Here is a 21,753-nt window from a genome sequence, read left to right as displayed (position 1 = left end):
GAAGGTGGCAGGGATTGAGGGGCAGGTAATCTCACTGCCAGTCGCGGAGGTACCTGTCAACTTTCAAGGCTGGAGGGGAGTTTGGCGGCTAGCGATTTCATCGACTCTGCCAGCAGCCGTGCTCGTGGGAAATGACCTGGCTGAACATGTGAAACGGGTGCTAGTGATTACACGTTCACAAGCCACCACGGGGACAGTTCAGGGGGGTAATGCTGAGCCAGAGACGGAAGCAGGTGGGGGAAGTTCAGAAGCTGTGGTGGAAACCTTAACCACAGACAGCAGATTTGGACAAGAGCAAAAGGCAGACGCCACTCTCCAAAAGTGTTTTGAACAGGTGACTGACGCCCAGCTAACACCTGAAACCCCAGTGAGATTTCTGGAGAAAAAGGGGATTTTATATAGAGAGACCCTGAGGAATATCTCAAAAGGGGGAGATGGGATCAGAAGTCAGCTAGTGGTACCTGAAAAGTATCGCCCCATGATCTTACAAAGGGGGCACTCTGACATGTTTGCTGCGCACTTAGGGGTGAACAAAACACAGCAGAGAATCACACAGAATTTTTACTGGCCTGACATAGGGAAGCAGATCAGGGAGTTCTGTAACCAATGTGATGTGTGTCAAAGGCAGGGGAATAGCCGCGACAGGACCAAAGCAAAGTTGTGCCCTTTGCCTGTGATTGACACTCCGTTCAAATGCATAGGGGTGGATATTGTGGGACCTTTGCCCAAGGCCACAAAGAGGGGGAACAGGTTCATTCTCACCATTGTGGACCATGCCACGAGGTACCCTGAAGCCATACCCTTGACTAACATTGAAACTAACACAGTGGCAGATGCCTTGGTGGGGTATATGTCCAGGATGGGATTTGCCTCAGAAATAATCACAGATTTGGGCGCATCGTTCACATCAAAGCTCATGAAACGCTTATGGCAAATCTGTGGAATTAAGCACAAGGAAACCACTGCCTATCATCCTGAAAGTAATGGGTTAACTGAGAAGTTCAATGGGACTCTAATGCGCATGATTAGGGCTTACTTGGCAGAGAATCCAAACAATTGGGACCAGAAGCTGCAATCCCTTTTGTTTGCTTATCGATCAGTGCCACAAGCCAGTACCGGGTTCAGTCCATTTGAACTTTTATTTGGGAGAAGGGTGAAAGGGCCCCTTGATTTGATCAAACAAAATTGGGAGCAGATCACCCAGGATGACCCACAAGACGTTGTGACATACATAGACTCTTTAAGGAAAGACCTAAAGAGAAACCTAGAGCTAGCAGCAGAGACCCTGCAAGCTCAAAAGGTCAGAAAGAAAGCTTGGGATGACCAGGAAGCCAGGGAGAGGCACTTTGACCCAGGGGAGGAAGTGCTGTGGCCTAGGCCTTGCAGAGGGAACAAACTGCAGCTGGGTATCCCAGAAAGAAAATACTTGGGTCACATGGTAGGGGGAGGAGTGATAAAACCCCTGGAGACCAAAATAGAAGCTGTTCGTGATTGGCCTAGACCCAACACCAAGAAAAAAGTCAAATCATTTCTTGGGTTGGTGGGCTACTACAGAAAGTTCATCCCGAGGTTTAGCGAGATTGCGGCTCCGCTGACCGATCTGACGAGGAAGAAGACTGATGACAGCATCCCGTGGACCAGCGACTGTGAGGCGGCGTTCCAGAGGTTGAAGGAGGCGTTAATCAACTATCCAGTGCTGCGTGCTCCAGACTTCGACCGGGAGTTCATCATCTACACCGATGCGTCTAACAGCGGGGTAGGAGCAGTTCTGTGCCAGGAGGATGAGAATGGTGACCAGCATCCAGTGTCCTACCTGAGTAGGAAACTCCAAAAAGGTGAGAGACATTTGGCAACCGTGGAGAAGGAGTGTTTGGCAATAGTCTACGCGATCCAGAAGGCCAAGCCTTACATCTGGGGAAGACATTTTATTCTGTGCACTGACCATTCACCACTGCAATGGTTAAAGACAATGAAAACCCACAATAGCAAACTTATGAGGTGGGCTTTAAACCTACAGGACTATGACTTTGAAGTGAAGGTGGTCAGAGGGTCAGTGAACTGTGTTGCTGACGCCTTGTCAAGAAGACCTGAAGAATGAAGACGGCGAAAGAACATGGACTATGTATATATATTGATGACAAAAAGGTTAAATGTACCTGGTTTTTTTTGAATTTGGTTTGTATGAATAAAGGTAAATTGATGTAATGTAAATGGTAAATGTTTAACTTAGAATGTAAGTATAAGTAAGTATGATATGGTATGTATAACTGTTGTTGTGTGTTTTATCCAGGTTGTTTTTTGGGAAAAAGCACCTTAGCTTTCCCCCTACAAAACAACTTATAAAGAGGGGAGGTGTTACATACAGCACTGATGTTACCTGTCTGTCATGGGTTTGGAGGGAAAGTTCCATCCTATGGGGAGTGGAAGGCGGGACATCAGGAGGAGGGGCTGTACTGTATATAAATGTGAAGCCTGTGTGGTGAAGAGGAGACGCTGGGATGTGAAGAAGCAGCAGCTGGGAAGAAGAAGCTGGTGTGGGAGTCTGTGTGTCAGACAGGGTACTACTGTGTGTCAGAGTACCAACCTGATAGGTTCAGGTGTCTGTATGGTTAGCCAGAACTGATAGGTTCAGGGTCTGTGCTTCAAGTTAAGGGTTCTGTGTGAACCAAACTGTATGCCTGTATGAATGAGACTAAGCCACGTTACTAAATCTTATTCACCTGATCATTTTATTTTCCCTGTGTGTGATTTAAATAAACCTTGTTCTTTATTTGTTTAAAAATCCATCCCTGGTCTGTGTGACTTCTTATAGGGAATGGTTGGTGGCAGCTTAGTTAACGTGTGGCAGGTCCCAGTAGGTCTGGGTTTGTCACAGTAGATAACACCTGAAGCCAGCCAAATTATTATAGCACATGAGGCAGAAACATCCCAACATTCACCTTTCCCTCTCTAAAAGTTAAATACAATAATGAGAAAATCCATTGCCACCATTTCACAACATCTAAAATTTGCTGTCCCAAGTAGACAACTCATTGGGCCTAATGGTAGGGCTGACCAAGCCAAACATACAGCCTAGGTCTTCACAGGCTGCTTCCAGTTCAGTTAAACTCCCCCTTTCTCAGTCTCAGAGCATGTGAAAGCTATTTCCCCCCCAAAAATACATCTCCTTGAATCCTTCAACCACCATGGACACTTGCTGAACTTTCATTGCTTACCTAAAACACTTTATTCATTTATTTGGAAACCCTCACTGGATTCTCAGTTAGTTGGTAGAAAAGTACTGTGAGCATGTATGGTTCTGACCAGAGGGGAAGAATTAAGCAGCCCTTCTCCATGTTATTCCTCTGCTTAAACTTTGGGAGGTGTAGTAAAAAAAAAAGAGTTTTCCCAACCTCTGGTCAATCTGTGTCCAAATTAAAACTGACATTCTTTGAATATACACACAAACTCATGCTGAGCTCTGCCCTCACATCCTGACTTTCCAATGCAATGTTTGCCTCTTGATGACCATTCACAAAACAAAAGCAAGCTAACTGCAGGGCAGGGAGGGGAGAAAGTTCATGCTAGGACAACCAAATATCTTTAAGCATTTAAGGAGTTCCCAGTTCATATAACACCTGGATATTATGAAGTCAAAATTTGTGAGATGGAAGCTTTGCAATTAGAAGTTAATAACACATTATGCCTCCAGGGGTGCAGCAGACATACAGTATTTGGGAAAAAAAGCTCATGTTTACCTCCTGATAACAAATCACAAAACAAAAGCAAGCTGATTTTTAACACATGGGACCAAGGAAATCTCATGCAGTGATGAAAAGATATCCATCCATCCATCCATCCATCCATCCATCCATCCATCCATCCATCCATCCATCCATCCATCCATCCATCCATCCATCCATCCATCCTTCCTTCCTTCCTTCCTTCCTTCCTTCCTTCCTTCCTTCCTTCCTTCCTTCCTTCCTTCCTTCCTTCCTTCCTTCCTTCCTTCCTTCCTTCCTTCCTTCCTTACTTACTTACTTACTTACTTACTTACTTACTTACTTACTTACTTACTTACTTACTTACTTACTTACTTACTTACTCTTAGAACTACAGAGCCAGAACAAACCCTAGGGATCATGGAGTCCAGCGCCTGCCAAGGGGGCACACTGGAGAATCAAACTCCTAACCTCTGGCTCCTCAACCAGATACTTAAACCACTGAGCTATTCAGCAGTTCTATGTCTAGAGTATAGAGACCCCACTCCTACCCCAGTATTCCATATGATTCTCTTTACAGCCAAGCAACTCCATATGCCATCCTTTACTAGGAACGTTTCTCTTGGGTGGCCAGGTGTAGATAAGGAACTAGGTTTTAATTCGGACACAAATCTATTGCTTGGGACATTGTTTCCATTAGAGAACCTGAGATATTGCTATCAATGTCAATATGGATAAAGAATATAATTGAGTAATATAACACTGCAAGATTCAGGACAATGGCTGAATCAAGAACAATATTTGGTTAATTTAAGTCATGTTCATTCCAACCCAGCCTCTTGTCTTTCCCATGCCTTTTCCTAAGAAAGGCTTTATTTTTTTCCATTCCTGAGTGGTGTGAGAATCATTTATTTATTTATTTATTTATTTATTTATTTATTTATTTATTTATTTATTTATTTATTTATTTATTTATTTATTGGACTTATATACCGCCCCATAGTGCTACAAGCACTCTCCGGGCGGTTCACAATTTTTAATTATACAGGCTACACATTGCCCCCCCATCAAGCTGGGTACTCATTTTACCGACCTTGGAAGGATGGAAGGCTGAGTCAACCTTGAGCCGGCTACCTGGGATTTGAACCCCAGGTCGTGAGCACAGTTTTAGCTGCAGTACAGCGTTTTAACCACTGCGCCATGAGGCTCTTTGCTTGTAGCATGTTACTACACTACTCCAGTAATACCTGCACTGAGGAACCAATGGGAAGAGTGAATTATATGGTTTCCCCATATGTGAATCTCAGAGAAAGATGCTGTTGAAATGGGAACATAGCAGAAGGTGTGCCGGCAAAAGTACAACTGAACTTTCTGTCATGCAACATACAATAGCTACAGAATAATGTGACTCAGTCTTTTCCGTAATTCTTCAGCATCAACAATTATCAGTGTATAACTTGCAATTGGTGTGACTTTTAGAATGTAATACACATATTAGAGTAGAGGGATTGAAACTGGATATTTAACATTTTATTTACTGTCTAGATCAGCCATTCTCAACAGGGGGGCTGTCATTTATAAGGTTTCTTATGTGACTTACACAATATAACCAATTTGGCCTATATTTCTTTCATATTGTGTTTATGGCCATGGCCAAAAAAGATTGAGAATGGCTGGTCTAGATTTTTAAGCTGACATAACCTCTGAAGGCTCAGGATGAATAATAAAATGTATAACACAATTTTAAAAAAAACCATGGGGTAAATATATGCAAAATTTTAAAAAGATATTTAAAAGAAATAAAATTTACTCCTTAAGTGTTCCTTTAGCAGTGGAGAAAGTATTTATGGACATGTACATCAATTATTCATATAGGTGTACTTTCCCTCTCCCCCCTGTAACAGCTCCATGCGATGGTAGTAACAGAGAAAGTTTTGTCATGGCAGTAGTGGGGTGCTAGTATAATATCAGATTTAAGCCAGAGGTAGGCAAATTCTGGAGGCTTGAGAGCCACCGCGTTTCAGCCCAGTGAATGCAGTGACTGGACCAGCCCCTCAAAATAAAACTGAAACTGTTTGTAAGGTTATTTTGGTTTCAAAGGCAAGAAGGGAGGCAAGTAACATTTTATAAATGACATTTTGCAAAACTAAACGTTTGAGAGCCCAATACCTTGTTTTAGAGGAAAATCAGAATACAGTACCTAGAACCACAGTTCCCCAAATTTAAATTTTCCCCTTAAAAGGAATTTTTTGGGGGGTGGGGGGGTGAATGCTTATCTTTCAGAGGTTCTGGTTGCTTCCTGGAGCTCATGGACGACACTAATCACATGACACAAGGCAACGTAGAATGTAGAAGGTAATTATTTGGCACGAACACTCCTTCGGTACATGGCCCCCCGGGGCTGTACATATGCTGTAATTGGTGGACATTTTAGAAGATGATAATACTGGGTAAATTTTTCTTCTGAAGCAATCTGTGTCTTTCGTAAATTGTCTCTGTAACAGCTTTCTAGTGTACCTGGCATCTCTAGGTGATTGGAGAATGGGTGTTCTGAGGATGTAGTTTTGAGAAGAACAGCACTAAAAGTTTAGCTGACACAATAATTTACTATGCATTGCATGTTTGAAGTATTTAGCTTGTCTCCCAATCTTTCTTGGCTGTATTTTACCCAACATAACAAATGCCAGTGTCTTGTGCCTGGGTCCTGTTCCATCATTCATAGTGATGTAATCAATGTGGAAAGGAGAGAAGAGCTGCAGCAGAAGGAGTGGGTGTCAAACCGAGCATGAGAAATGAAATTTAAAAGTGGTGCTTGGACAGACTATTAAATCCATAAAGATTTCTTACATCATCATTATTGGCTTTTTGAGATGAAATCAGAGTCACTTTCAGGGCACGATGGATGTTGCACCTTAGCAGTTGGAAAGGCTGGCTTGGATGGAAAACACTGTTGGAGCATCTGCCTCTTATGGGGGGGAAAATCCCATTTCAATTACTATAGAATATGGATTCTCTTTGGTAGGAAAGATACCATATTATATGATGTATGCATCTGAAAAGACTCCCTCCGCCCCTCTATCTTAAAAACAGTGCTTAAAGTTCAGAGTCAGCCATTCAAAATGAGAAATTTTAGTTGTTTCCTTGATTTCTTCTAAAATCCTAATGTGTACAGACCACAAGTGGACAATCTTAGGTCTGGCCTATACCATTAAATACATTGAGATGCTATCACTTTAAATATAATGGCTTCATTCAAACTATCCAGGGAGTGGTACTTTAATGAGGTGATGAAAATTGTGTTAAATGCCCAATACTCATCCACTCACTGCTTTGGCAGAATTGCAATTGTCATAGTTTTCTGTTTCAGAGAGGGCATGCTTCAGGAGACCTGCAAATTAAATCTGTGTTTGCCTTCCAGGGAACAATCACAAAATAAAGCACACTAAACGGAAGAGACCAAGGTGAGGAAAAGTATGTGCTATGCCAAACAGACAATGTTTCAACGTGTTTCCTTGCAACTTTATAAAATGCATGTTAAACACATTGTCTGGTTTGACTCTCAGAGTGTCCTTATGATGGGAAATGATTATTAAAGCACTTTGAGGATGGTATCAGGGCTCTTTTGTTGTGGGACTGTCTTGTGCCATTCACAGAAGTTTATAAAGTGTGGTCCAGATATCAAACCTTCATGTGTTTTTCCATCATAATTTTCACCTGCTTTGATTTCCACTCAAGTCAGTTAAAGAAAAAAAAATGTGCTCAGTGGCTTTCACTTGGGAGGAGAAGCTCTCGGGAAGCACCCAATCTTTGCAGACTGGGCATGTCCACAACAGCATTGGGTATTTGGGCTCTCAGTCACAGCTGGTAGTTTATTTTTTCAGTTGCAATATAAAGATAGAAAAGCATGGGTGACTGAGAGACTGCTACATGGATGTTTAGCCTGCTGTTTGGTTTGCTGTAGGGTTGGGCTGGTTCACTCCTAAAGAAGGTGATTAGTTGACATCTTTGCTGGAGTGAATCAGCCCACCCCCAGAGCAGTCCTACCTGCACATTTCGGGCCAATGTTGGGCTTCTTTTTCAGTGCTGGTAGGATTCTTTTGTTTTGGTTCATTTCCAGCATGTGTGATTACTAGAAACAAACCAAAAGTAAGTCATCCTGTCAGTTGCCAAGTGAAGTGGCTTAAGATGAAAGACACATTTTTCCATGTCCATGAAGGGTAAAGTGTATTAGGGCAGTGCATATGCACTGCATCACTAAGAAAAAAATATTAAAAGCCAAATGGTAAACTGCCACTTGGAAGTAGGAAGAGATAGGAGGGGGTCAATGATGGGGATGTTTGTTTGCTTGTTTTTATTGGCCCTCAATCAGAGTTTTAAGAGAAAAACAAGCGAAAATCTCTTTTTTTGCCCCTCTATCTCCTCCAGCTTGTGGGAAGACCTTTCTTGTTTGACTTTTTAATTTTGTTTTGTTTTGTTTTTTAAATGACTTTCTTCTCATAAAATAATAATAGAATAATGGAGTTGGAAGAGGCCTATAAGACATCAATATGACAGATAGTTATCTAATTTTCTCTTGAATGCCTCCAGTATTGAAGTGCTCACCACCTCCTGAGGTAATTGTTATATTGCAGTAACACTTAGTAAGTTTTTCCTGATATTCAACCAAAATCTGATTACTTGAAACTATTTTTACATGTCCTGCACTCTTGGATGATTGGGAACAGATACTGCCTCTCCTCTGTATGACTACCTTACAAGTATTTGAAAAGTGCTATCATATCTTCAGTCTTCTTTTCTCAAGGTTAAACGTGTCCTTCTTTCAATTTTTCCTCATAGGGCCTGGTTTCCAGTCCCCTGATCATCCTTGTTGCCTTCCTCTGAACTTGTCTGCATCATTTTCAAAGTGTTCCAATTCGTCAAAATCCTTCTTGGTGGTGTCCGGAATTGGACACAGTACTTAGGATGAAGCGTAACTAGTGCCAAATAAAGAACTAGTGCTTTGCAGGATTTGGAGACTATATATGTGTTAATGCAGCTTAAAATAGCATTTGCCCTTTTTGCAGCTACATCACACTGTTGGCTCTAATTCAGCTCTTGATTTGCACCAGTTCCAAGATTTTTCTCTCACGTAGTACTACTAAACCAAGTATCCCTCATCTTGGAATTGTGTGTTTTGTTCCCCAGCCCCCAGTGTAGAAAATTGCACTTATCCCTGTCAAATTTTATTCTGTTGTTTCCAGCCTTTCACCCTCAAGCCTTTCAAGATCGTTTTGAATGTTGTTCCTGTCTTCCAAAGGATTTGCTATTCCACCCAATTTTGTGGCACCAGCAAATCTGATAAGTATTCCCTGTACACCCTCATCCAAGTCACTGATAAACATATTGAAGAGCACTGGGTCCAGGACTGAGCCTTGTGGTACCACACTGTTACCTCTTCCCAGTTTGAGAAGAAACCATTGGTAAGTAGTCTCTGGGTACGATTCTGTAACCAATTGTGTGTCCACCTCAGAGTTATTTTATCAAGCCCTCGTCTAGTTAGCTTGCCAATCAGAATATCTTGGAGCCCTTTACTAAAAGCTTTGCTGAAGTCAAGCTATATTACATCTACAGCATTCCCATTTCCAGCTAGGGAGGTTACCCAATTTAAAAATGGAGTGAAGAAAGTGTTTTATTTCCAATATTCTGCTCTCTTCTTAAGTCACTACACAATATTGGCAAATTGACTGTGGGCCAAATAAGGTTGCTTGAGACCTGTATGCTATTTAGATGTGAGGATCACCTCCTAGTGACCTTATTTGGCCCAATCCAGGCCACTCAAAAATGGGTGTGTAAACAGGCCATTAGAAAAGCATCTTCTGGGACACACTCTCTTTAGTGTGAGAATGTAGAGATGGGGGTATTCATATACGAATACGAATATTCCTGCACAGGCAGCATTAACGAGGGTCCAGCCCCATGGAGCCGGATGGTCCACTCACCGATCTGCTGCGGACGCGGATTGCACGATTCTACCAATGGATCAGCAGCACACGATCCACTTGCCATTCTTCAACTTGCCTTCCGCCTCCTGCCAGGAGTGGCGAGCAGATCACATGCTTCAGATCCATTGATAGAATCTTGCAGTCTGCGTCCGCAGCAGATTGGTGAGTGGATCGTCCAGCCCATGGGGCTGGACCCTTGTTAATACCGCCTGTGCAGGGATATACGAATATGGATACCCCCATCTCTATCAGAATGGTCAACATGAATGGCAATTGTGGTTAGTAAAACATTCCCCATATCATCAGTACAGCTTGATTGCACTTACTTAGGTATAAATATAATCAGTAGTGTAGGGATAAATTTTGAAGTGCTGCTGCTCAGATGCCCGTAGACACGCCCTCAAAGAGTGTCCCAAAATGCAGCCAGCTGTGTTGATCCATGTCAATTATTTCCTCCCAAGAGGAGCTCTTTTTTAAAATTAATAGGCCTAGATTGCTCATTCAGGACCAGGCCAGCCACCAAATACTTTGCACAATAACAGAGATAGTTCACAACATATATTGGTGGAACTGGAACAATCTATCCTTACCAGCTCCAGCTATTGGGAAGATTATAGATGACAGATGAAGTAGTGGAGCCTGAAGGGGAATGCAACATGACGACCTTGTCCTACTTATGCAAGAGGTAGTGGTGTTTCAATCCTGTGGCCTTTGGTTGCACTACAACAGTGTCGTTACATGCAATGTCTGGCACATTCCATCTGCTAGAATAGACAATGAGATCAGGTACAGAAATTCCTTGTTCTATGACTAGCCTGAATTTTCACTCTAGACGAAGCAGGGTTGGGACTGATTAGTACCTGCATGGGAGACCACCAGGAACTATTGAGGGATGCTGGCTGAAATGCTGGAGAGCAGCTGCCAGTTAATGTTGGGAATACCTGGACTAGACATTCCATCTGGAGAGTAGATTCCTATGAACAGATCGATGCATTTGTGGTTTGTTCTGATTTTATCTTACTGTATTAGCAATATTCAGAATTAGTAATGTTTTACATGCTTCATGGAAGGATTTGCAGTTTTTTTCCTTCTAAAAATGATTTACACAGAGAAGGAAGGAATGTTGAAGAATCTGTTTTTTTTAAACTCACTTTTATTCCTTCTCTCCATTTCTTACACTGGAAAACAGAAGAAAGCAGAATGGAGAGAAAACAGTTCTTTTGGCAGCAGATAATTGCTACATGTTCAGAAACATGATAGCACATTTCAGTGGGTGTTTTATTATGAGATAAAATGCACAATTTCTTTAGTAGCTTGAAGGATACACATTCTAAAAATATTTTTAGAGTTTTTTTCTTATGGTAAGAATAATCTCTCTTATTGCATCGAATCCAACACAATGTCTGTTGTTACCATTGAAATCAATATTACTCTATCAGCTGGATCTCCTAGCCATTTAAACTAGCCACTAGCCATTTAAACTACTAAACATGTACTAAGCTTACTCCGGTATGAATGTATGGTTGATTATGTATTTATCTATTTAATGGAAACACAATCATCCCATTTTTTTCACAATGGGAACTTTCACAGTATTTCACAAGCAAAGCTAAAAGAATAAAGTACACAATAAAGCAGACACTAACCTAAATAAATAGCAGCAGTTTAAAACATTCAGAAAGTGTTGGCTGAAGCATGCTGAAATCCAAATACAGTACTAGCCAAAAAGCAGGTGGTATAGAAAACCTTTCTAAGTGAATTACATAGCTTGGGAAAACAAAATCTCCTTTTTTGGGGAGGGGTCTGTATTTCCCAGAATCCCTGAGCCAACATTCTTTCCACATAGGAAAAACTACACAGTCAATCCAAAAGAGACTGAAGCTTTGAAAGGGGCAGAATTTTGTATGATTTGGTTACTGTTGCTTGCTTCAAATGTATCAGAAAACAGGAGCCTATGGCTGAAATCCTGCTGTTCAGCATTGTAAATCACACTAGATTAGGTCCATTGAAGGAGTGGAAATTTGATGACTCAATTCCTCTGTAAGTTCAATTGATTCTAATGGGACTACTCTACTAGAAACGGACTACACTAAGCAACAAGATCGTAAGGATCACTTCCAAAAATAAAATAGCACAAGATGAGAAATGAATTTGTTGCTGGGTGTTTTTTGTACTACGTATAAGCCAATGGCAAGCAAAACTCTGTCAGACAGGTATTTCAATTTTTACTGTAAAGGAGATCTTGAAAGGAGCATACTAGGAATACCTTGATGGGTGGAGTAAGCAAATGAGAAGAAGAACATGTTTCTATGGTTCTGGGAAACATTGCGGATGATGCTCCCTCTAATTTTCAACACTGCTGGATGGGGCTCCGCCCCTCCTGTGTGTGACTCTGCCCTCCCAAATGGGGTTCCCGTTGTGACCAGAACCAAAGGGGCTGGAAACAATGGTTGTGGGTGCCCAGAGGAGGAGGAGCCCTGTGCGAGGGGTGGGTGGGTGCTGGGGTGGAGCAGCACATGCTCATGCAGCCACACACCTTAGAGAGAACCTTGACTGCAAATGCAATTTGCAGAAATGTGTGTCTCTGGGAAGTATGGTATTTTGCAAAGATCATGGAGTTTTCTCCAAATTTCACCTTTAATAGTATATTTGAAAATGCAAGTCAGTCTATGGGAAAAGGTAAATTCAGGGGTGATGTGAAGGCAGCAAATACTTGCCTCGGCCTTGGAGAAAACTGGTGTGGCCTGAACCTGAAAATGGACTGTCAAGAGAAACAGAAGGGAGCCAAAATATTTTTGTTGGCATTGTTCACAGAAAAGGACCTTTTCCTTATTTAGAATTTCATACATCGACATTTTTGAAAGTGGGAATAGATGTGATGACTCCCTCCAAAATGCTCCCGAATGATGCTTCAAACACCCTCAGGGCGTGGGTAAAAGTGTTACTGTTTCACAGATGGGAGAAGAGTCACAGAAGAATTTGCCAGTCAAAGTTCTTGAAAGTGGGGGTAGATTTGATGACTCAGTTGTAAGTGAGATGAGGTGGGAAGCTGTGACCTGACATTCTGCTGAGCTTTAGTCCAGCTAAAATGACTGAAAACATCGGCTGAAAGTATTTCTACAAAATCAATAGCAGAGTGGAGCTAACACTGAGAGCAGCTCTTCCTGCTTATTCAGGGCTGTGGCTGTCACTGTTCTCCCACTCTGCCTGGTGATCTCCCTCATGGACTAGGAATACTGTATGGACATCATTTCTGTATATGTTTGTGATAAGAGCATAATGATTCTTTTCATTTGATGACATTTTTGCCTGCTTTCTCTAGGTGATGCTGAAATAAAAACTGCATCATGAGCATACACTTTAAATTGCATCACTTGCTGTGCTTGGGTTTTGCCTATTGTCACTCCATTGACTTCAGACTAGCCTTGCTGCCTACAGTCTTCCTAGAACAAACTGAATTGGCTTTCATTCAGTAGTTTCTGCTATGCTGATTCAGAGAGATGCTTTTGAAGGTGATGAAGATACAAGCTTGTTCTCAACTGGAATCCCATGTTTTGGTTACACATCCCACTGTTCTGTGTATTGGTAGCGAATTCTTTGATGTCTACTGCAGTGGTTCTTAACCTTGGGTTACTCAGGTGTTTTTGAACTGCAACTCCCAGAAACCCCAGCCAGCACAGCTGGTGGCAAAGGCTTCTGGGAGTTGCAGTCCAAAAACACCTGAGTAACCCAAGGTTAAGAGCCACTGGTCTACTGCACAGTTACAGAATCTCTTTCCTGCCATTAGGGCCATCTCATGAATTTCGGGATAAAAAAGAATCCAGTTCTAGTTTTCAAGGCTTGCTGCCAATGTTGCAATGGTATATCACTAGACTGGCATTTGTTACTATTGAAGTGTTACACAGAACTGACGTTTTGGCAAAGTTGGGCTCTTCAGCTTTCTTCTAACACAGAGAGTGTGTGGTAGCCAGTGTGGTGGACTGTGTCAGAGACACAATTCAAATCACCATGTTGGCACTGAGTGATTGTAGTTCAGTCAGCCTGTCACCCTAATTAGCCTTATACTGTACAATGATTGTGAATATATAGTAGGAGGCAGGACAACTGTGATATTCTGTAGATGTTAGGAATGCTCTGGCCACATTGAAAAGCACCAAGCCCCACATCTTTAATAGTTGTAAGGAACAGGGCATTTCAGCAGGAGTAGCTGTTGTCTAACATTTCTGAATGTCAAGCTACATCTGCTGAAATTCCCTCCTCCACACAATTAGTAAACGTGCAAGCATCCTTTTTGTCTTTTCTAGGTGGCCACCATAAACATTAATCAAATTATCATGGACTAAGAATACACATTGTCTTCATACAAATGTGTCCAAATAGACTGAAGTAGGGACATTATGTGATTCTTTGTGTCCTATTTGGTATCTGTAAGTTTAAAAGGATGGTTACTGATTTGAACTAAGGAAAGGGGAAGTCACAAGCAATACAATAGACTGATCTGTTGGCAGCAAAGGAGAACATATGTGACAGTTGAACCCACCAGGGAAGCCCACAATTTCCTTTCGACACTTTAAGCACTTAGGCAACAGAGAAGAGTCCTACTGAATTATCGCATAGTATATACATCCCCTTGTAGTAGCTTCATGGAACAGTAGGACAGAAAATAAAACTTCTATTGCTGTTGTTATTTATTTTGTTTTATGGCATCTTCTTTTTCTTTGTTCTCTCACGCTGCTTAGTTTACTGAACTTTACTGAAATATGCTGCTAGGATTCACTGTGTGAGTGCTGGATGGGTTTTGAGTGGATAGGTCACCCAATCAAGATGCTGCATAGCTCCGGTTGGCTCATAACCATGTGCATTTCTGTCCCATTTATAGGAATGTTGTTGGTGGTGGTGTTTCTGAAACACAGCGAATGTCACAGACCTGAGAACTGGAATGGCTTCTACAGGATACATGGCAGGTTGGCTCCAATCTGTATGCTCTTTATCCAAATACAGACTGGATTTGTAAAGTGGGATTCTGCACACCCCTATTCTGGACTCAAGATATCTGAGCAGAGAATTTGTATCAGTATAACCTTCCTGAGTTGTACCTGGACTGAGCCTTTCAAACAATTCTGGCAATGGAGTTCAATCTTTTGCATGTGTTAATGAGACAAACTTGTTCCAAGAATGGCTTTTTACACATTATCTCCTCTCGTTGGCTGGGAATGATGTCATCAAGAGGTGCATGTGTGAATCACAGATTGTGAGGTACCTTGGATCTTCTTCACTGGATGTCCTGCCATTCCTCACTGTTGGCTATGTTGGCTAGGGTGGATGGCGACGGTAGGATTACATCACCCCAGAGTCCCAAATTGCCCTACCCTACTGCAAAAGTTTAAATGAGCAATCCAGATTGAGGCATCTTGGGGCTCCCAAGGTTGCTTGTGGTTCCTCTGGGAACCTAGATGTGCAAGCAGTGAATTTTAGAGTATCTGACGGAGCGTAATGTGTCGTGCCTTCTGCTCTCTCTTTTAGTCACCCCAAACAATCTCCCACATCTTTTTATTTAAAAAAAAGTGTACAGGTATTAATAAAAGTGACATGTAATTTGAACTGTGAAATCTAGGAGAAGTGGCAACCTGTTGATATTTTGTCATCTGCATTCTTTCATGAATCTGTTTCAGTTTCAGATTGTGATGAAAGCTAGAAACAGGTACAATTCCTGTGGTTTCTTGTCGAGCAGCCAGGACTTGGCTCTGTTATCTCTCTCTCCCTCTCCTTCTGCTTGTTATGTTTATTCTGGAGCCAAAGGGAAGGAGTATGGTCTGGAAAAGCATAGCTTCCCATGGCTTGCAAGCATCTGTACATGTTTAATGAATTATGATTAAAATGTAACAAATGAGGATTTATCACTAATGACTTCTGAGATGTCTGAGGGGCTTATTGCCCTCATGAATGCCTTTTCAAAATGTTTTGCTTTCAGTTTCTCAAATTCTTTGCCTTTCCTGCTAAAAGAAAGTTTCAGAGTAGGGACAATGGATGCTGAAGATCAGCCTCCACCTCCATTTTACTCTAGCAACTTTCCATGACTAAGGGGAAAGGGACTCAACCCTCCTTAAATGGGTGAAGGGTGGCTCTTTTCTCACAACAAAGCTTGCTTCCAGTGCCAGCACTTTGTCCAGGAAATTTCAAGAGGTGTTTGGGCAACAGTGTGTGGAGAGATTTGTCATGGAAGAAGGAAAGTTCATTATTTCTCACTCGTGTTATATGTTGCAAATTGCACCCAACGTACAGAGACCCTAATAGAATTTTCAAAGTATGGGAGATATTTAAGAGGTGGTTTTACCAGTGCTAGCCCCTAATGAGTTTCCATGGCTCAGTGAGGATTTGAACTCAGGTTTCCCTGAGTCCTGTTAGTATCAGTCGCACCTTATCCTAATGATTTGTGCCAATTGTCCACTGCATTACATCCATAGAAAGAGCAGATCTTTGAAAAGTTAGTTTTTCAGATGACAGCTCCCAGTTTTTGAGTGTCAACATCCAAAATGTAACTTTTCCAAACTCCAATTTAAAGAATTGGGATAACACCAGAATGTATGATTTGAGAGCCAAAATACATTACATATAACATATAATTAAGAGTTTAAGAGACTTGATTGAGGGAGTCGTTTGTGTCTGAAAAACCAAGCTTACAATGGAAGAACACGCTTATAGTCTGAAGACCAATTATAGAACAAAGCAAGTTAATCTGTAAATCACAGGAGGTAAAATAAGTTCTGTGACTGAAGAGTTATCTCTCCAACATATACTTTTGTATAAGTTCCTTCTGTGACTGAAGTGTCATCTCTTCAATACATAATCTCCCTGAACTAGTTTAAAAACACATGTCACCAGAGATCAGTAATTCCTGCTTGCATTACTTGAAAGTAATGTGAAAGAGTAATGGATGGGTGATGGGAAGTGGTGATCCCATATGGAATCATTCTGAATTGTGAATAATGTATTTTGCAAAATTACTGTTCAATGTTTGATGTTCTGTATTCTGAGACTGTGACTTTCCATATTATTTTTCTATAGAAACATTTTTCAGAAATGTAGTGGTATAAAACTTTTAATGAGAAAGTAGCTTGACAGTAAACAATCATCACAGTGCTTTGATTTTGCATGTCCCATCCCACCCTGGTCCTGAACATCACACTCCAACTGCCGATGTTGCCACCTACAGACACACCCCTGTTTTTTCAAGAATGTATGAAAACTTGCATTGGGAAAAATCTGTTCAAATCTTTCCAGGCTGAAAAAGTTGAAGTTCTCCAGCAGCAGAAGAAAAAAACAACACTGGAAGCAAAAATGGCTGGACCAATTTGTTTCAGCTTTTGCATCATGTGGTCAGAAGAAAAAAACACTTTGAATTCACCCATTTTATAAGTGGAGCAAATTATGTGGTATCTGACCGTGTTGTTACACTCCTAATTGCTTAGAAAGCCTTTTAATTTATTATCTGAAGTTGTACTTGAATCCATTTGAACTAGCCCTACCCAAGCAATTACTGTTTGAAAAGCACACTGAAGTAGAAAAATCTGTTCCTAGGATACAGAAGATGGTGTTTGTTCTCTGCTCAGTTCATTTGCATCATGTTAACTTTGCCTTGTGTTCTCTATTTTAAAATCTGTCTTCTGATTGTACGAATGCTTAGCAAAAATGGGTTAAAAAAAGAGAAGGAGCCAGTAGCTGGCCTGGTTTGTTTGTTTATTAATGAGTTCTCAAAGTCCACAATCCCTTTTGGAATTTCTGACCTTGTGATCTCTGGAAGGAACCTGAATTTGCTTGTATTCCTGAGATGCTGTGAAAACTGTTGCTAAAAGACCTTCACAAATGCTGCAGGATATCCTTTCCCCGCTTTAGTCAGTAGAATCCCAGTGTTAACCCTGCCCTTTGTAGAAGTACAAGTGTCAGCACAGTGTGAGTGCTCTTTCAAAGTATTGTATTCAAACCATGGTTGATCTGAGAATTATCAAGAGTATCTCGATTTTCATTCAGCAGGCAATAATGATAAGTCATTTTCTACCTTTGCAGAACTGGAGTTTTATAGTAAGTAACAGTGTAAAACAGAACAAGGCCAGATTGCTAACAGAAGCATCTTCGGGCATGTGGGAGCTACAACTCTGAACTTAACTAACTGGAGCTTATTTCTAAACAAAGATAAATGAACCCATGCAATTGATTGATCTGCACTGAACCGATTTAGGCCAGTTCTGATCAGATCTACCCTGTTTCCCTGAAAATAAGACCTAACCTGAAAATAAGCCCTAGGATGATTTTTCAGGATGCTCTACCCTGTTTCCCTGAAAATAAGCCCTATGCAAAAAATAAGCCCCAGTTAAGTGAAACCCACTCTCCACCATTGTGCAGCAACCAGAAGAAGATGACATGACTGTATTTGAATAAATGTAGATGGTTGTACAGGAAAAAAAATATCCCCTGAAATAAGCTCTAATGTGTTTTTGGAGCAAAAATTAATATAAGACCCTGTCTTATTTTTGGGGAAAACACTGTAGATTGGATTGACTTGATCCTGATAAGGTCTGGATCAGATCCAGATCCCACTGATAATTAATAAATGAAACATTTTATTATTTAGCTACTTTTAAAAATAACAAAAAAGTTTAAAAATCTAATCAGACTCTTAGGCCACACCCTTTCCTACCTGGGCCACACCCCTTTGGTAGTGTAGCTGTCTATGCAGCTAGAGAAACCGCAAAACACCTCTTAACTCCTGAGCTACAGCAAATAATTCCCTGCAGGTAGCAACATGCATGATATCTGTTATGTGATGATGACCTGAATGTGAGTGCCTTCCCTCCCAGCCTCTCTCTGTTTCTTTTAAACTCTGTTGTTGTTTGGCATTTTTTTTTTTTTTGCAGGGGGCAGGAATCCCAGTATGCTGTAGTGGACAGAGTGATGGACTAGGATTCTGGAGAAAAGGGTTCAAATCCCCACTTGGCCATGGAAGCTCACTAGGGGAGTGGAGCTGGTAAAACCACTTGTCAAAATACCTCACTTACCTTGCAAGCCCTATTAGGGTTGCTGTAAGTCGGTTCCAACTTGACGGCACAGAACACAGATACACACAGTTGGCCTTTCAGTGGCCATTCAGAAAACATCTGCTGCAGCTAAGCAGGGATGGGGAATTTTGGTGGGGCTAAGGGCTGAGAAATATACTTCTGCTGTTTGTTCATAACTCCTAAGTTATAAAGCTGCTTATGGGAGAGCCCCTTCTCTTGGAAGTGCAAATTTTAGAAAGTGGTGTGCTTGGCATATAATTCTAACTGGTTCTCTGAGAACAAAAGGATGGAGTAATTCCACCTAAGAGCCACATGTAGGGACCATGGGAAAGCTTCTATTTAATCTTGCTGATTTATATGTGGTTTGGTATTGGGAAAAGCCATAGGTTGGGACAGAGCCCATGCTTTTCCTGCTAGACCCAATATGTCTCATCTACAGCAGACTCCCTGGAATAAATGAAACTCCTCATTAGCATTGAGTAACACAGCCCATTCAGTTCAATGGGCCTATTTTAATTGGAGCCAAAATTGGATTTAGCCTGGACTAATCCAGGTTCAACCACTCCTGCCCAAAACTGTGGGAATACCGCCAGTGACTGTGGGGCTGATCTATCCAAGTCTCACTGATCCACTGAAGTGCATGTGCCCACACATATTACTTGGTTATTTCAAAGTAACTAGCTGCAAAGGTACATACATAATGAAGATGCAACTGTCATAGTATAACTGTATAGCATAACTGTAACTGAACAAGGGATAACTTCACTCCCTTTGCAGTGGAATTGTAACTTTTAAATTACCTGTCAAATTAAAGGGCCATGGTTTTACTAAATGATGGAAGAGGCTCCTTTGCTTTTTGTTCTGTTCTGCATACTTATGTCAAAAATGTTGAGGGTGTATTTTTACTCACGGGGCACGATCATGGATAGTCCTCTCCACAGTAACTGAAGTAGTTATTTTTGCTACTTCTAAGAAACTGGAAAGTAGTTAATTTTTATAATTGTGACTTTAATGGTTACTTATTTGGGAAGGCTTTGGTATTGTAACAGTTACAATGTATTCTTTCAAAAGCAATCTTCCATGCCATTTTAATCTAGATCTATGATAGGACTCTATTCTGCGTTCATGCTAGGCTTTCTTGTACGTATTCATACCCTAATCTTCTCATAAATTTCAATTCATAGCATATATAAGGATGTTTGTGATGAAATCTGAATTGATGGCACATCAACTGTTTTTATTATGAAGAAACTGTTCTGCAATAAAAATATTACATTAGATTATTAGTTTATATTATTGCTAGAGTTAGAATATAACCTACCTCCTTATTTGAGAAGAGAGTACAATTGGTTTTGGCTCATAAGTAACTTTAGACTTCTCCTTGCCTCTGTGTTGCACATAAAGCCTTTCATCTCAGGCCTCCCTGCTGACGCAAGTGATGGGTACCCTGCATTAGTCATGCCTTCTGCACTTCGGGACATCTCTATTTGTGGAGGACGAAGGGGAGGTTTTCTCAACTCATTCAGGTAGACTCATTCCACATGGGCCTGTGTTTGGGGATGGCGAAATAAAATAGTTCCCATCATTATCCCAAGAAGTTAATTAGCTGTGACAATGGGAAAGGGGCCACCTCATGAGTCTTAAAGAAGGCTGTCATTTGCAAGGTTAGCCAGGTCACCTACGGGGGACAAGCAAAAATGATCAGGTTTCTAGCAATTTATAATTCTGTTTCTTTTCATCTTCTTTAAATGGTGGTGGAAATTAATAAGGGGAGTGCAGACCATTTTAATATAGTATTTAATCTAATTTTTCATCTAACATTCAATCTAGACATTGTATCCTAGGTCAGAAATGGGAAAAGTTATGGTCGGGGGAAGAGGACTAGAAATCCCAGAATACTAAAGCCAATGTGGCTAGAAGCTTTCCTTTTTTCTGATACTCTCAAATTTTCTCATTGCTCTCCTAGAAAATGTGCCATGTAGGCATGCTTCAGTCTACTATGTGCCATAGTAATGTCTTAAAGGCAAGAGAACATGTACATCCAGATTCTTCATTGTATCTTGTTGCACTCTGATGGATAATTCAGTTTTGGATTTGCTGTTAATTTCCGTGAAAAAAAGAGTCCAGATCCAACAATACATTCTTCATACATTCAGTACATATGAATATAGGGTCCTTGAGCAGGATCATACCTACTATCTGTATGCTTTGTAGCCAAGCATTCAGTGAATTGTGAAGAAAGCCTGCACATGTATAAATATAGGCTTGTAGGGTTCTCTCCATGCTATTTCCAGTAAGAGTTCTTCTCTACTTTGAGGAAATTCTGCACAGAGTGTATAGATGTGACCATCGATAGCAGAACAATAAATGAGTCTGGTGGTTTGGATGAAAAATAATATTAAGCTTCTAAACCAGAAAGCCCAAAGTTGGGCATATGGCTTATATTAATTCAACAGATGCTTGGGTTCTGCTCGTGCCCTAAAAGTATTAAAGTACTCTGAATAATTTAGATTGCCTATTAGGAGCTAGAATAAGCAATCATTGAACTTTTCATGCAATTCATTTCTGAAACGGCTTCTGAATCTAGTACTATCTTTATTTAGCATCCCATCTGAAGAAAACAATCAAGCTGACTGAATTCTGACTGTTCTTAACCAATTACTGATTCTACTGGCATGGGCTACTCCTTCAACTCGTTATGGGCTGATGCAGCAGCAGTTTGTCCAAATACTAGACTGGGCTCAAGGCAACAAGTTGTAGGAGGAATGCAACACTTTCTCCACTGCTGGATGTGCAGATTCATGAAGCAATCTCTGATGTATGTTAAAGGACTTGGCCTTTGGTATCTGGAAATCTAGAGCGTAAGGTACATAGTTAACAGTGGCCCGATACCACTTGAGGGGTCATGGCTGCAGCCTGTAAAATTCTGGGGTTTGTAGTTTAGTGAGGTACTTAGAACTTTTTGCTCTGCTTCATGGGAGTTCACTACAGTTCTGTCTCAAAGAATTCAAAATATCT

At 41.0% G+C, this 21,753-nt stretch overlaps 2 long non-coding RNA genes across 2 annotated transcripts; both read left to right on the top strand.

Moving 5' to 3' along the window:
* Positions 1–2,916: 2,916 nt before the first annotated feature.
* Positions 2,917–13,039, top strand: LOC140705420 (uncharacterized). The gene is made up of 4 exons (XR_012084802.2): positions 2,917–6,056; positions 7,120–7,162; positions 8,538–9,160; positions 13,005–13,039. It is a non-coding gene; the product is annotated as an uncharacterized LOC140705420 (long non-coding RNA).
* A 1,551-nt stretch (positions 13,040–14,590) lies between these two features.
* LOC144588195 (uncharacterized) lies at positions 14,591–20,654 on the top strand. Its single transcript, XR_013543602.1, has 2 exons — positions 14,591–14,646; positions 18,595–20,654. It is a non-coding gene; the product is annotated as an uncharacterized LOC144588195 (long non-coding RNA).
* The last annotated feature ends 1,099 nt before the right edge of the window (positions 20,655–21,753 follow it).

Source organism: Pogona vitticeps, chromosome 3 (assembly GCF_051106095.1).
Source record: "Pogona vitticeps strain Pit_001003342236 chromosome 3, PviZW2.1, whole genome shotgun sequence".
NCBI classification, from domain to species: Eukaryota; Metazoa; Chordata; class Lepidosauria; order Squamata; family Agamidae; genus Pogona; species Pogona vitticeps.
The sequence above is the reverse complement of the archived record's forward strand: the minus strand, read 5'-3'. Positions and strand labels throughout refer to the sequence as shown.